Source organism: Vanessa atalanta, chromosome 19 (genome assembly GCF_905147765.1).
Source record: "Vanessa atalanta chromosome 19, ilVanAtal1.2, whole genome shotgun sequence".
Classification (NCBI taxonomy): domain Eukaryota; kingdom Metazoa; phylum Arthropoda; class Insecta; order Lepidoptera; family Nymphalidae; genus Vanessa; species Vanessa atalanta.
The window spans coordinates 7,314,390-7,328,939 of NC_061889.1; the positions used below are offsets into that span (position 1 = coordinate 7,314,390).

The window sequence follows — 14,550 nt, forward strand, 5'->3', positions numbered from 1 at the left end:
GCGAAGGAAGACTTAAGAGATACGATAACCAACTGGGTAGGAGCATTCGTAGCGAAGAACTTCCTTTTCAAGCTCTTGAACCAGTTTGGAGCCATCCTGATGATAAATGATATAATCAAAGCTCTTACTCATCGGAGACGTCAATTCAATACATTGAAAGATAGAATCTCTTTAAGGAAACACATATTCGTCCAAATTTCGTATCGACTATATCAGAAGAACTGTTGTGGACAGACATATGCCCAATAAATGTGGCGTAACTTTAGTGAAGTCTGCGGAGGCGTATATTCATTCAGTAAAGTAATAAAGTTTCTACGTCTAAGCATATACAAACAAGTAGAGACAGCGATGGAGAAGAATCAAACACTCTCATAAAACATAAGGTGCAGGGACTGGATAACGAGACGGACATCCTTAAATATACGACTAAAAAGCGACAATTGCGGGGATTGCAATATCACGTCACAGGAAAACATTCGTATTTGTGCCCTCTTTACCAGTGTTTCCAATGCATTTCGCTGTCGTCGGTGAAGGAAAACATCGTGAGGAAACCTGCATGTGTCTAATTTCAACGAAATTCTGCCACACGTGTATTCAACCAACCCGTATTGGAGCAGCGTGGTGGAATATGCTCCAAACTTTCTCTTCAAAGGAAGGGGAGGCCTTAGCCCAGCAGTGGGAAATTTACAGGCTGCTAATGTAATGTATGTAATGTAATGTACGGGATGTCTACAGAGATACAAATTTAACAAAAAAAATGTTTAAATTTCAAAAAAATTAATAACGTTTTCATCGTTTGAGTTAACCCAAGACCTGAAAACAAAATTTTCAGACCGTTCAGACCAATTTTACAAAATGCTTTACGCATTAGGATTAAGAATATATGAAACATCTCTAGAATGGCTTATTTTTCATTTCTGTTATTATAAATACTCTTTGGTAGTGACGCTACAATAACGGCACATTACCACACAATGTTCTTCGGCCTCTGTTTTTTTACAAATATCCAAAACTACATTTGTTTATTTATCGGGTTTTCCCGTTTGAAAACCAGTTTAATTAGTTTCGCCTGTAATATTGTAAAAAAAAATACTACATACTTACTTTTGTTAAAAATGACAGATTGAAACTTTGGGAGCTTTGCAAATCTGGTGATAATATAGTTTATGTTTATTTATTTTTCAAGTATATTCCTTTAAACACCGTTTACAATAATAATTGTAAAATATTATGAACAATCGTATAATTTCTATTTGTCTACATATTGTAAAAAATGTACATGTTTAACAGGAGGTAATTTTATTTAAAATTTAATTATAATAAACATACTGCATACAAAGATATTGAAGCGCAATTATTATGCATTACATACACTACATACATTACATACATTAAATTAATTTGTTTACAGACATTCCAGAAATATCTATCATACAAGAAAAATTGTAGTAAGTTACTCTACTACATACTCCGGCAACTTACAATGGATCAACTAGCATAATATATGCGGGGTCTTCATAATCATTCACAATCAACTATTGAAATTACAGAGCGGGATCTTATTAAGCGAGCAAGGCAGATTAACATCTTAGACTTGAAACATTTCTATGATAGCAGAATATTTAAATTAAACAGCTTCAGCGTAAAGTCATTAATCATACACTTCATTTCATTTTAAGCTTTCTTCGTTGCTTAATCATTGACAATATTGACATATTTTTTCTTATCATTTATATTAAGTGTATATTCCCACAGACGACAGTATTCACATTTTTTTTATATATATTAATGATAGTTTTAAGCATTAATTTTAAAATTTGGTATATTCGCATATACTTTTTTTTAATTAAAGATTTTCGAATAGCTTAAGTCTGATCTGAATCGGTTTTCAAGGTATTCGGTAGTTTTCTTATTTTAATATAGTCCAATTAAGTTGGTAATACACGAGGTGTCTGGTAAGGTGGAAGATAGTAACAAGGACCTTTCAATGGATTACTTCAGTTAAAAAATAAAAACTACTTAAAAGTTGAACTAAATATAAACATGGAAAATTATCGATGTCCATTGCAAATGCAATTCAAAATCAGGACCTTCCATTTCCAAAAAGCCAGAATGAGGAGCTTTTAGGTGCTAGCTAGTTGCTAAGTATAAAAATTTGGGCCTCTAAAACCTTAACACTGCGTAGGTAATGTTAATTTTTCTTATGGTCACAGAATTGCTATCAATACGCTAGCGTATGGTTAGCAATAGTATAGTATAGTTCAATATATCTACATCAAATATTATTAGAAAGGACTGAAGTCCTAATAAAGTGCAACAGGTATAGATATCAAAGGCACAAGGTAGCCCTTGTAAAAATGAAGTCGTTGTTCAAAGCAATGCAAATGCAGAAATTGAATTTTCCGGATATAATTGTTAATTAAGTGCTAATAAGGTTTTTCCAAAAACACAAAATAGTAAGAGAGATAATAAAAGTAGAGAATAATAATCGGAAACCCCGTATTACACTAACAGTATTGTGAGCTAGTTTTAACATTGCCGTTTCATAATTTAAAATCATTTGCAAAAAATACATTGGTAAAGAAGGCATATTATTCGATACAAGAATATATAGCGTGTTAACTTCCAGGCAGGATATATTACATACATATATAATTATATTTAACTAATACGACTGTATTTTTAGATATTGAAAAAGAGTTACTAATGAGTTTCTTGCCGGTTCTTCTCGGTAGAATCTACATTCCGAACCGGTGGTAGCTTCACTTAATATAGTTTGTTAAATGACGTATATTTGGATTTGATTTGATTAATAATACATTATTTATCTTTTGCCTGTTTTTAAATAATTATTAATGGAGTCCACATCCAAAAAGTTTTAGATTAAATTAGTTTTACGAATTATTTCCTACCATAAGAGTCGAACTGCTAAAATCACGTCCTTTTTTTTCAGCAAAATATTCGAAATATCTCTAAATTTTAAACTGATTTCCGAAAGCTTCTAATATATCAATAGTTTATTCCAACCACAAGAGGACAAAAAAATAAAAAACATTGACATCGAAATAACATAATATCACTGTAATCTAGAGCTCAAATAAAACATGATATTAAAAAATGGCGTTATGAATATCAACGAAACTTTCCAAGTTTCGATAACAGCTCGATAAATTAAAGTGGATCAGTACGAGTAGTTAAATTGCTGTTGTATAGTAAAAAAATATATGTAACTAAGGTTAAAGTGAGCATTACATCTGAGCTATTAACAAAACACTTGAATTACCTTAATCTAAGGTTTGATTATCTTTTTATATTTCTTCTGTGATTGGAATAGGCTGTATAGTATTTGCTAGAAGGTAATAATTTTAATATATGATTATTATTATTTACAGAACGAGATTAAATTTAAAGGAAATTACAAAGATTAGCTGTTTGTCATATAGGCACAAAATTAGATTTCATATGTGCTCCGGCATCGCCGATATTGTAGTAGTAGGCAAAAAAAAAATCCGAGCCAATATAAAATTATTTATTTTTAAAATAACACTATCTATTACTTAAAATATCTTACAATTTTAATATACTAGACGCATTCCACTAATATTTTCACAGAACTATTAGTAAAATGGCGTGATCACTTATATGCACACCTTGAACGCGAAACTGAAAGGTAATTTTCTTATCTTCAGTCAGAAAACGTGTTATATAATCGGCTGTTCAGATAGCCAATTCAGATTTAGGTGAATGTACTCTGTAAAAAAAAATATATTCAATTAGATAAAAATATTTTTGGATACATCTTGTTGTTGTTTTATTGTAAATAGTAACAGGTCAAAACAAACATAGTAACTATCATGTTCTTGACGGTCTCTTCCGGTAAAAACTTTTATCAGAATGAAATCTTTTATGGGGCCAGCGGGAAGTGTATCCTCCCAAAAAAAAATAATTTTACAAATTCTGTTTTTAAATGAATAAACAGCCAAAGTGGTAACCTCCTCCTTAAGTCGGTTCAGATCAAATGTCCCTTCTACTAATTCTTGATGACAATAAACGTAATACTTACTAATTAGGCTTTCTATCTCGTTATTGGTCATCTCGTGGTCACATTTGTGGTCTTTTAGTCAAGACAACATTTCTCCTGTGAGGGACAATTACCATTTGTATCAATATTTTGACAGAACATTGAGAAAAGACCGAAGAGACATTTTCCTTTACATTCCGGACTGGAACTTTGTTCAGGATTAGATCTTACTGATGTCTGAAAATACGTTAAGAAAGTTGAAATCCAGGGTGAAATAAAATTTACATTTGATTATTCCTTCTAAAAAATTACCGTCGTTGGAGACTCTCCTGTGGGGCGTACAGTGGTAGTGGTTTCAGGGATAACGATGAGGTTCGATGGTAATGGATCTACAATCGAGGTTATATTGACGCAACATCGTTTGGTTGAGTGACAAAGGTCGATGGAATTGTAGTATGCCTCACAATCATGGATAAGATGATACTCAACGCATACACCGGGACAGTATATATTATCTGAAAAACTAATTTTTAAGTATTATCTTTTGGAAAGGCTGTTAGGATAAGGCCTTTTAAAAAAGGAGTTCCGAATTCAACTTACATTTGAAAAAAATCAAAATTCAAGCATAATATTTTTGCGTTGAAAACTTTTAATATTTTGGCAAAAATAAATGCTTTTATTTAAAAAATGAGATGTGCTAAGTTTCAAAAGATCATATCCTAATACATTTTGGCAATCAGTTTTGATTAGAAGTTTGAACAAAACTATGATATTAAAACATAAAATAGCCTGGAACATAATGTACAAGAATTCTTATTTTACATTAGACTACATTATCGACACGTGGATTTTAAATACCTTTGTCGTGTTCGTCGTTTTTGTCTTTGATTTTGCCATTTTCTTCTTCGAATTCCATCACATCAGTCGTTTTATTAGTCGTAGGATGTATATTTGCTGTTATTGTTAGTTTATCACCTGAATCATGGATAAAATATATGTAATTATAATTCACTAATAATATTAATACTAGTATATTATGAAGATTAATTATGAATAGCACAACTTATTAAATTAAATCAAATCAAAATATCCATTTATCTTCTAAATAGGTATATTTTTTGTTCCTACGTAAAAACTAACAAAATTTACTCACTATTCATCACCGTACATACTTAGCCAAAACTTTTTTTTTAGTGGTGGAATCTTCCTTGATTATTATTATGAATTTTATTTATATTATACAATTTTCTCTATTAATAAATTGCACCCGTGTAAAGTCGAGGTGGATCGTTAGTTATGTATTTAAGCATTTTTAGTATAACATTTGAAACACTAAGTATTCGTTCGGAAATACATAAGGAAGAGAGGAAAACAAATGAGATAAGAATTTAAAAAGGAAAGATAAAGTGACGAGGAAAATTCAACACATTCCGTTAAGTACGATAAGTTTCTCCATCCAATAACTTTTCATTTAGCATTGACCTTTTCGTTTTAAACGTTCTACAAGTGAAAAAAAAGTTTCACGTATGCAGAGAGCATGTATGAAGAGAAAAATAGGATATCAATTACAGAGATCAAAGGTTTCGAGAAACAGATCCAAATTTCAAAATCGAAATCATCTCTAAGCCATTCTTACTTGGTAATTTACCCATAAATAATACCGTATATAATATGATTGTGTTAAATAGACATTTCATTTTGAACTACTTATATTAATTTTATGAGGAACTCAGAATTACATAGTACTATTTTTACTAGATACGTTGAGAAGTGTGTTACATCACACACATCAAAAACGCTATAATTTGGCATCTTTAGGCGATGATAAAATTTATGTATTAACTTTTTTCAGAACGTGTTGATTTAATACCAGAGTTACCAGATCTTCGTCACATTAGCTAAATATAAAAATAAATAGGACAAACTTGCTTTCGTCTAAGTCAAACGCGATTAATGTCAATAGTCCAAGCGGTTGCAATAAAATTGAATAAGCGCTTTTCGTAAGCGGTTAAGCGCTATGGAAGCTATGAAACGAGAGATCATACTATCTTGAAAATTACGCTTTAGATTAGCTATTAGATATGGATAGGTTGTTAAAATTTAAATATAAACTTAATATTTACCAACAAATGTTTCTATATGTTTTAACGAGATGTCTTCTGGGATATTCAAGGTTAAGTGGGTAACCTTCAGAGGAACGGGCTCAGTTGCATTAGGTACTGAAAATAATACTTTTATTAAATAAAACATTTAAATGCTTATTAAAAAGGCTATATGAATGCTTGTCATAGATAAATATATATGTCTTGTAGTGATTTGTACGCGATATAATGATGAGGATTTATTGCAATACTACGGATCTTTTTACTTTGGTTGTATACTGAACTGTACACAGTTTTATTCAATTTGGATACTAGCTACTAGCCCGTACACGCTTTTATGCTTTTTATCACATCGTATAACCGTTTGTTAGCCTCATGCCAAAATATATTTTATTTAAATGAATAGCTTAATTTAATTCTCAAAAAAACTGTCAAATTAATGATCGCGCATAATCTCCATCACAAGAATCATAATTAATATTAAATCTATTGAGCGTATTTAATGTGTACCCGAGAGGACCCACAATGAACTCATTATTATACACCTATATCCAATACATAGTGGAACGCATAATATAGAAACGTTATGCACAAAATTGTCGAAAAACAGTATATTATATAAAGTAAGTACTTACAATTTAGTTCAATGTACATAAAAAACACGCAGCAGTGCCTCATTGCTGGGCACCCTGAGTTGGTATATACTATTTGGCACAAATTCGATACGGTGTGTGATAAACAAACTCCAGGACATCCTATATGAAAATAATCTTGTGCCCAGCTGCTTGCATAAGCTAAAAACATATTACAATATTATTGTATGTCTGCAAATTCCGTTCTATGTAAAAGAAACGATAAGAAAGTTAAAGATGTTTGTATTGTGATCATGTTAATAATTCATGCAATTTAAAATAACACGAATGTTTTACGTACCAAACCCAACTGATGTAATAATACTATATAAGTCATATGCCTGTGAATTTCCGAGATGGGCGGTTACGAGGATCAAGAAAGCGACGCCTACTATATTTTTCATGTTGATCTGTGTGATTGCACTTTTACTTGAAACTCTGTAAGCTGTTAAGGAGGTGAAGCAACGACCGATCGGAGAATGATCTGTAAAGGAACTGAGAAAATAAAAGTCTCATGATTGCTTGATGATGATAGTAACAAAGATTATGATAAAAAGTAGATGTGACAAATATATTTTCAATAATCCAAAATAGTAAATTATTTTACTTGTAAATTTAAAAATATAGGTATCTTATTGCCATTTTAATTTCAAATATATTATAAAAACTTAAACGTTGTTTTATTTTTAAACTAGCTGTTACCCGCGGCTTTGCTCGCGTAGAAAATGAATATATTTACAAATTAACTTAAAATTTTACTTTAATGTAAGACCTCTTTGTATACATTGGTGTGTATTTCAGCCCTCAGGGTAGAATATTCAAAAACGCTTAAATACGTATCAACTCATTTTTAATCAGTGGCACAAAAATAAAATTTCATATTTTTAGCTTAAAAAATGACGACTTCCATAAAAACTTTCAACCCTTATATCACCCCCTTAGTAGTAGAATATCAAAAAACACTTAAATACGTATCTACTCATTTTTTATCAGTACCCCAAAGTAAAGTTTCATGTTTTTAACTTATAAAATGACTGAATCCCATAAAAACTTTCAACCCTTATTTCACCCCCTTAGTGGTAGATTATCTAGAAACGCTCTATTACGTTTCTACTTAGTTTTGATCAGTATCGCAAAAATAAAGTTTCATGTTTCTATCTTAAAAAATGACGGACTTCTATACAAACTTTCAACCCTTATTTCACCACCGTAGGGGTAGAATTTCCAAAATTTGCTCTATGGTGGGTGTCATGATATGTTAGTTTATAAGTGTACAGCCTAAAAATATAGGTTTTATGCTTCTAGTTCTAAAAATGACCATACTTTGAACAATTTACAAAATTTCATCCCCCTTTTCAAACCTTTACAGCACTTTTTCCAAATAAAAAGTAGCCTATGACCTTTCTCAGGCTCTAGACTATTTGTGTACGAAATTTCATTTAAATCGGTCCAGTAGTTTTGGCGTGAAAGCGAGACAGACAGACAGAGTTACTTTCGCATTTATAATATTAGTATAGTATGGATTATTTTTGATCGCAACTCTGCAGAATAAATAAATATTTCCTTCAGAATAAATAATTCCTAGGTTAGAAATATCGTACTTTCGGAACTTTTCTAGAAAAAATGTAAAGAGAATAAATAGAATAAACTAATTGCTCGCACCCCTTCTTTTTCCGGTCAAGACAGATTACCTATCGTATTACGAGAGCAAGGGAATTATGAGCGCACCGTATTTGTGCACACAAGAGAAATATAGTCATACCAATGTGTTTCGGCGTCGGCCTTTGTCAAATACAAAAAACGTTGACAATAATATTTATTTATTTAAACACTTCCATCGGGTACGTTAGTGCCTCTTTAAATCAAATAGAAAAAAATTAGGACTGAGCCTTATGAAACGCCTTTATAGCTCTAGTGCTTCGTTTCTGTTATTTTAAATAGTCTTTGACAAATAGAAGTGAAGCTTCCAACGGCACTTGGCCGCAGTTACTGTTCTTTGGCCTCTGTTATTTTTTATAAATATCCAAAACTTTGATTGTTTATTTTTCATTTTTACCCGTTTGAAAACCAGTATTTTTATTTTCGCCTTTATTAATATTTTAAACAAATTATAACTTGCTTAGCTCTTTCGAACTTTGAAACTTTGCAAGCACGGTAGTAGTATGAAGATAGAGAGAAACAAGTACTCCTTAATTGATTATTTGTGTCACTAATAAATTTATATTGTTGCTTGAACATTTGAAATAAATTGACCAATTAATCTATATATATATATTTATATTTATTTTATTTTATTTTAGGGATCAAAACAATGAGATGACACTTATGACATAAAAATATACAATTTTACATACATCACCTAAGTTTGCACTGACACAAATTACACAATTACTTATTAAAATAAAAAAAAAGACTAACATAGATAAAATCAAATAGGTAACATTATACAATTAATAAGATCAATAAACGCATACTAAGGGAAATCTTAAACAATTATGAACAAAGTTAAATATAATTAAACGAAACAAAATTAAAAAATTAAACAAAATCTAAGGCATTAATGGCTACATTGGTTAATTAATTAACAACAGGCTAAATATTTATACATGTCAGAGCATATTTTATAAATTAATACATAAATTTATCTTATTTACTTTATTTTTAAAAGAATACATTTTATCAAATAAAATATCAATATCTGTATTAGCATTAGCAGCCTGTAAATTTTCCCACTGCTGAGCTAAAGGCCTCCTCTCCCTTTGAGGAAATGGTTTGGAGCATATATTATAATTTTGGCAGCTACGTTATAAGAAGATATTATTCGTACTTTTTGTTTTACAAATCGGCACATTAAATAATGCCATATATCTAGAATTCATTCGTGGACAGTTAAATTCTATATTAGACAATAGGAAAGGTGATTCTATAAAACTTTTACGTTTTTAAACGTTAATTACTTTATATAAGAAAAGTTGGTCTCTAGCTTGTCTACCTAAAATAGGAGGAGACAAAAGATGTATGTTAGCAGAAAATCCAGCTCTATAATACATATGTTTTTAGAATTTTCTTTGTATGGAGTCTAAATCGTTTATATAAGTTATATACTGAGGGTTCCATACAATAAAGGCGTATTCAAGAGTAGACCGAACATTTGAGTTAAGAGCAGAACCAAAGTTGAGCACTGTCTGAAATCCCTACCAACTCTTAAAATAAATCCAAGCATACGATAAGCTTTGGATGTTATGTAGCAAATGTGAGAAGCATAAGTAACCTTGGAGTCTAAAACTACGTCAAGGTCTTTAACTTCATACACCCTTTTTAAAGAAAGTTTATTTAAATTGTACACATAGATTTGTGGAATTATTTTCCGGTTGAATGATATAGTGTTGCATTTTATAACATTTAGAGTGAAAAAATTCTTATTACAATAGTTCCAAAAATTATTTCAGTCATTCTGTAAGAAAATACAGTCGTTGATGGAATTGATTTCTTTAACAAAATTTAAATCATCAGAATAAAGGATATTACTATGTTGAAATATTAAACTAACATCGTTTATAAAAATATTGAAAAATAAAGGACCAAGGATCCTTGTGGTACCCCGGATGTAATTGGTACGAAAAATGAGCAGTAACCTTTGACAGTTACCGCTTGGTGACGATCTCTTAGGTAAGATTCAATCCACTGAAGCAAATCACCGTGTATACTTAAATTTTTAAGTTTTTTTACTTATGAAGTATGAGTGATTTATCAAACGCTTTAGACGATTTAAATATCTATATATATAAACAAAATAACGACATTTCTTCACAAGCTATATGCTGTGAAGCCGCCGGGCTCAGCTAGTGTTTAGATAAACGGTTCAACATTAAAAACGCTCCCAAAATAAGGGCTCAATTTCGGAGAGAGATTCTAAAACGGAAATTAAGTCAAATCAAATCAAAATATTCTATATTCAGTTTATCATAAAAGCACTTTAGAGTCGACATGTTGCTATGTTAAACGAATCGGAAAGTAGATACCGAGAAGAACCGACAAGAAACTCAGTAGTTATTCTTTTCCACCATTTTAATTGACGCCATTTTTATATTTAATATTGGTATTCTTGTATCGAGTATTGAGCCTTATACTTAGTTTATCAACGTATTCATTTGACATGAGCTTTTAATTTTTTAATCGGCCAAGATGAAAATAACAGTGTCATTTTATTATATTATTTCTGGGTGCTTCTATATTACGTACTATACCTATTATAAGGTCATATAATTTTATATATGGTGAAATCACATGAATTAGAATCTGTCTGCCATGGGGCAGAGCAGTCTTAAGGAAAGATAAAAACGGTTATTTCATTTGTGAATCGCGGATGGGTTAGATATTAAACAAAAAATCTGAGTTCAATAAAAAAAAACATTTATTTCATATTACAAACATATATTTGAATTTGATTCATATGTTTATCTATTAATGCAAAAAATATCTTACAATATTACTTAGTACTTTACGCAATTCGCTGATAATATATTCACGCAACTATCAGCAAAACGGAAAGAATCTTATACACACACTGACCGCAAAACGGAAAAGTATTTTCTTGTTTTCCATTTTTCAGTCAAAAAACCTTTGTGTAGTTTTCATTTCAATTGAAGCATATTCGAATTTAAATTCCGAAGACTTCATCGGTTGCGGTACTTTCGTCAGTTCAGTAGATTTGTTTGAAGGCACTCTGTAAAAAGTAAATAATAAACTACATTAAAATTAATCATTTTACACTTGGATACATAATTCCTATAACTTGTTTGTCTTCATAGCCGTTAACATTTACCCTTGATCGATACGATCTTTTTAAGTAACAAAAAGAACATACTACTTTTTATGAGATAATTTGGAACAAATACAACACGCTGCTTCACACAACCGTACACGGGTGCCCATAAGACAGAATTTCATCCTACACATATAGATTTACTCACGATGTCTTCCTTTACCGCTTTTAGTTCTTCACGGCGTATTTCAGTCAAGGACAAGATTATTTATTATGTGTGCTTAACCAGATTTTTAGCCACACTTTTCCAATATACACATTTTCTAGCCATCAGGCTATTTCGCCTCTTATTCTCTCTCTATCTCTCTCTGTTTATTATCTCAGCAGCAGTTGTCAAACATTTATTGCGTTCAAATAGGGTAACAAGCTTGTGCTTACAATTGATATTAACTAGACTTGTTTGCTAAAATAAACAAATACATAGCAAGTGAAAAATATAACAATTAATTTTAGGGGTACTCTTTCTTGATGACAACAAACGTAATACTTACTGATGAGGTTTTCATTCTCGTTGTTGGTCAACTCGTGGTCACATTCGTGGCCGTGGTCTGAAAATATGTTAAGAATGCGGAAATCCAGGGTGAATAAAAATTACATTTAATTATCCATTTCAAAAAATTACCGTCGTTAGAGACTGTTCTGTGGGACGTACAGTTTCAGAGGGCACGACGAGGTCCGATGGTAGGGTACATGCCTACATATGAGGTTATATTGACGCAACATCGTTTGCCAGACCTACAAAGGTCGGTGGAGAGGTTGAAGTACGCCTCACAATTATTGGTAAGATGATTCTCTACGCATACACCGGAACAAGATATATTATCTGAAAAAACCAATTTTATGTAATATCTTCTGGAAAGGCTATTAGGATAAGACTTTTTAAAACGGAGTTCCAAAATCAACTTACAATTCAACAATTCAGGCATATTATTTTTGCGTGGAAATCTTTTAATATTTTGACAAAAAGGAGTGCTTTAATTTAAAAAAACGAGATTTACTAAGGTTCAAATGATCGTATCCTATTAATGTTTGGTAATTAGTATTGATTAGAAGCTAGAACAAAACTATCATATTAAAACATAAAATTGCCTGGGACGTTTGATGATCTAGTAGTAGGCTAGTATTTTTGTTAAACCAGACTTTTTATAATGAACAATCATTTTTAAACTTTATAGCGTGCATTTTAGCTACCTTTATCTTTTACGTCGTTTTTCTTCTCGATTTTATTATTTTCTCCTTCTAATTCCAACACGTCAGTCGTTTTATGAGTCACCGAAGGTAAATTTGTAGTTATTGTTATACTATCATCTGAAAGTTTGATAAATGGTATAAGATTGTTATATAAACTGAAAATTATTATTATATAACGAAGTTTGACATTAGTAGAACAACGTAAATATTCAAACAAACATTTATATAAAAATACACCTCTACGAGTGTTGTTAACGTTAAGCATATTTTGCTATTACATTTTATATAAATTTACATATACTTATGCATGTTAAGTAAATTTATATTTAAATTATAGAGTAGTAATAATAAAACCTTTGAGATTATATCATAATCTGAAAGGGTAATAATAACGAGGAAAAGTATAAGACTCCATAGCGTACCGAAGGCTTCTCCACCTAATGAATTTACACACGAACACTGACATTTTCCTTTTGAAAGGTACTTCTTCAAGTGACCAATAATGAACATTTCTTACAGGCAGAGAATTTAAAAAGAAGAAATTACAAAATATTAAGTTACACGTGTAATTTAGATAGAATTTCGTAGAACATGTTGCTGTTACAAATATAAAAACTCAATACTCACCAAGAGATGTCTCTTTATCTTTTACTGTTATGGTAGTTTCTTCTGGAACGTTAAAGGTCAACTCGGAATCAGTTAGAGGATAGGTCACAGTTCTGTTTGGTGCTAAAAACAATACTTTTATTAAATTATAATTTTAAATGCTATAACAAATTCTAAAAATTATTAAAAAATTAAAATCAATTTAACACTTCTATGACAATCTTTAGAACATTTACTAATAATTTATAGTTATACAGATTGTAGAATGCGTTATATGATCGACCATGCAAAGTCATGGAGAGTCGTTTAGATATAGGGACCTATTTATATGCATTTCATTTTGTCCAAATAACAAGTCCAACTTTAAATATAAGGAATGTATCAAATTAGTTACAAGTAGTAAAATCGTCTATGTCTAATCTCATTGTCTTTGAATAGTATCTATTATATTTGACAGTACGCCAGAATCCTATATGTAGTAGGTTTTATGGCGAATATAGGTAATAACAGTCAAGCAAGACTTACAAACTTATTAGAGACTTCAAAACATTTATGTACTTACTATTTATATGAATACGCATATTATTCACGCAGCAACGCCTCGACGACGGGCACCCTGCGTTACTATATATTATTTGGCACACGTACGATATAGGTTGCGGTAAACAAAGTCCAGGGCAATTGTCATTAAAAAAATCTTGTATAAAGCTGCTTACATAATCTGAGAACATATTACAATATTATTGTATGTCTGTACATTCCGATGTACGACAAAAAAGCACATAAGATATTCTAAGATATTTATATTGTGGTCATATTCTGTAACATCCCATTTTATTTAACTGATAACATAATAAATATAAAAAATGAAAAAAAAAATCGAACGTTTTACGTACCGACTCCAATTGCTTGAATCACATTAAAAAAAGGCACCGATTCCTGCGCGGTGCCGTGATGGGCAAATACGATGATCAAGAAAGCGATGCCTTCTAAATTTTTCATGTTGGTCTGTGTGACGGCACTTTTATCTCGAACTCTATCGACTGCTAAGGAGGTGAAGCAACGACTGACCGGACAATGATCTGTAAAGAAACTGAGAAACTAAATTCTCCTGATGACTTGTTGATGATAATAACAAAGATTATGGTACAAGATAGAAATGGCAAATGGATG

At 30.9% G+C, this 14,550-nt stretch overlaps 1 long non-coding RNA gene across 1 annotated transcript; it reads right to left on the reverse strand.

The window, feature by feature from the left end:
• Nucleotides 1–11,427: 11,427 nt before the first annotated feature.
• Nucleotides 11,428–12,391, reverse strand: LOC125071510. Its single transcript, XR_007119921.1, has 3 exons — nt 12,203–12,391; nt 12,072–12,128; nt 11,428–11,481 (listed from the first exon to the last, which is right to left on the reverse strand). It is a non-coding gene; the product is annotated as an uncharacterized LOC125071510 (long non-coding RNA).
• Between the last annotated feature and the right edge of the window lie 2,159 nt (nt 12,392–14,550).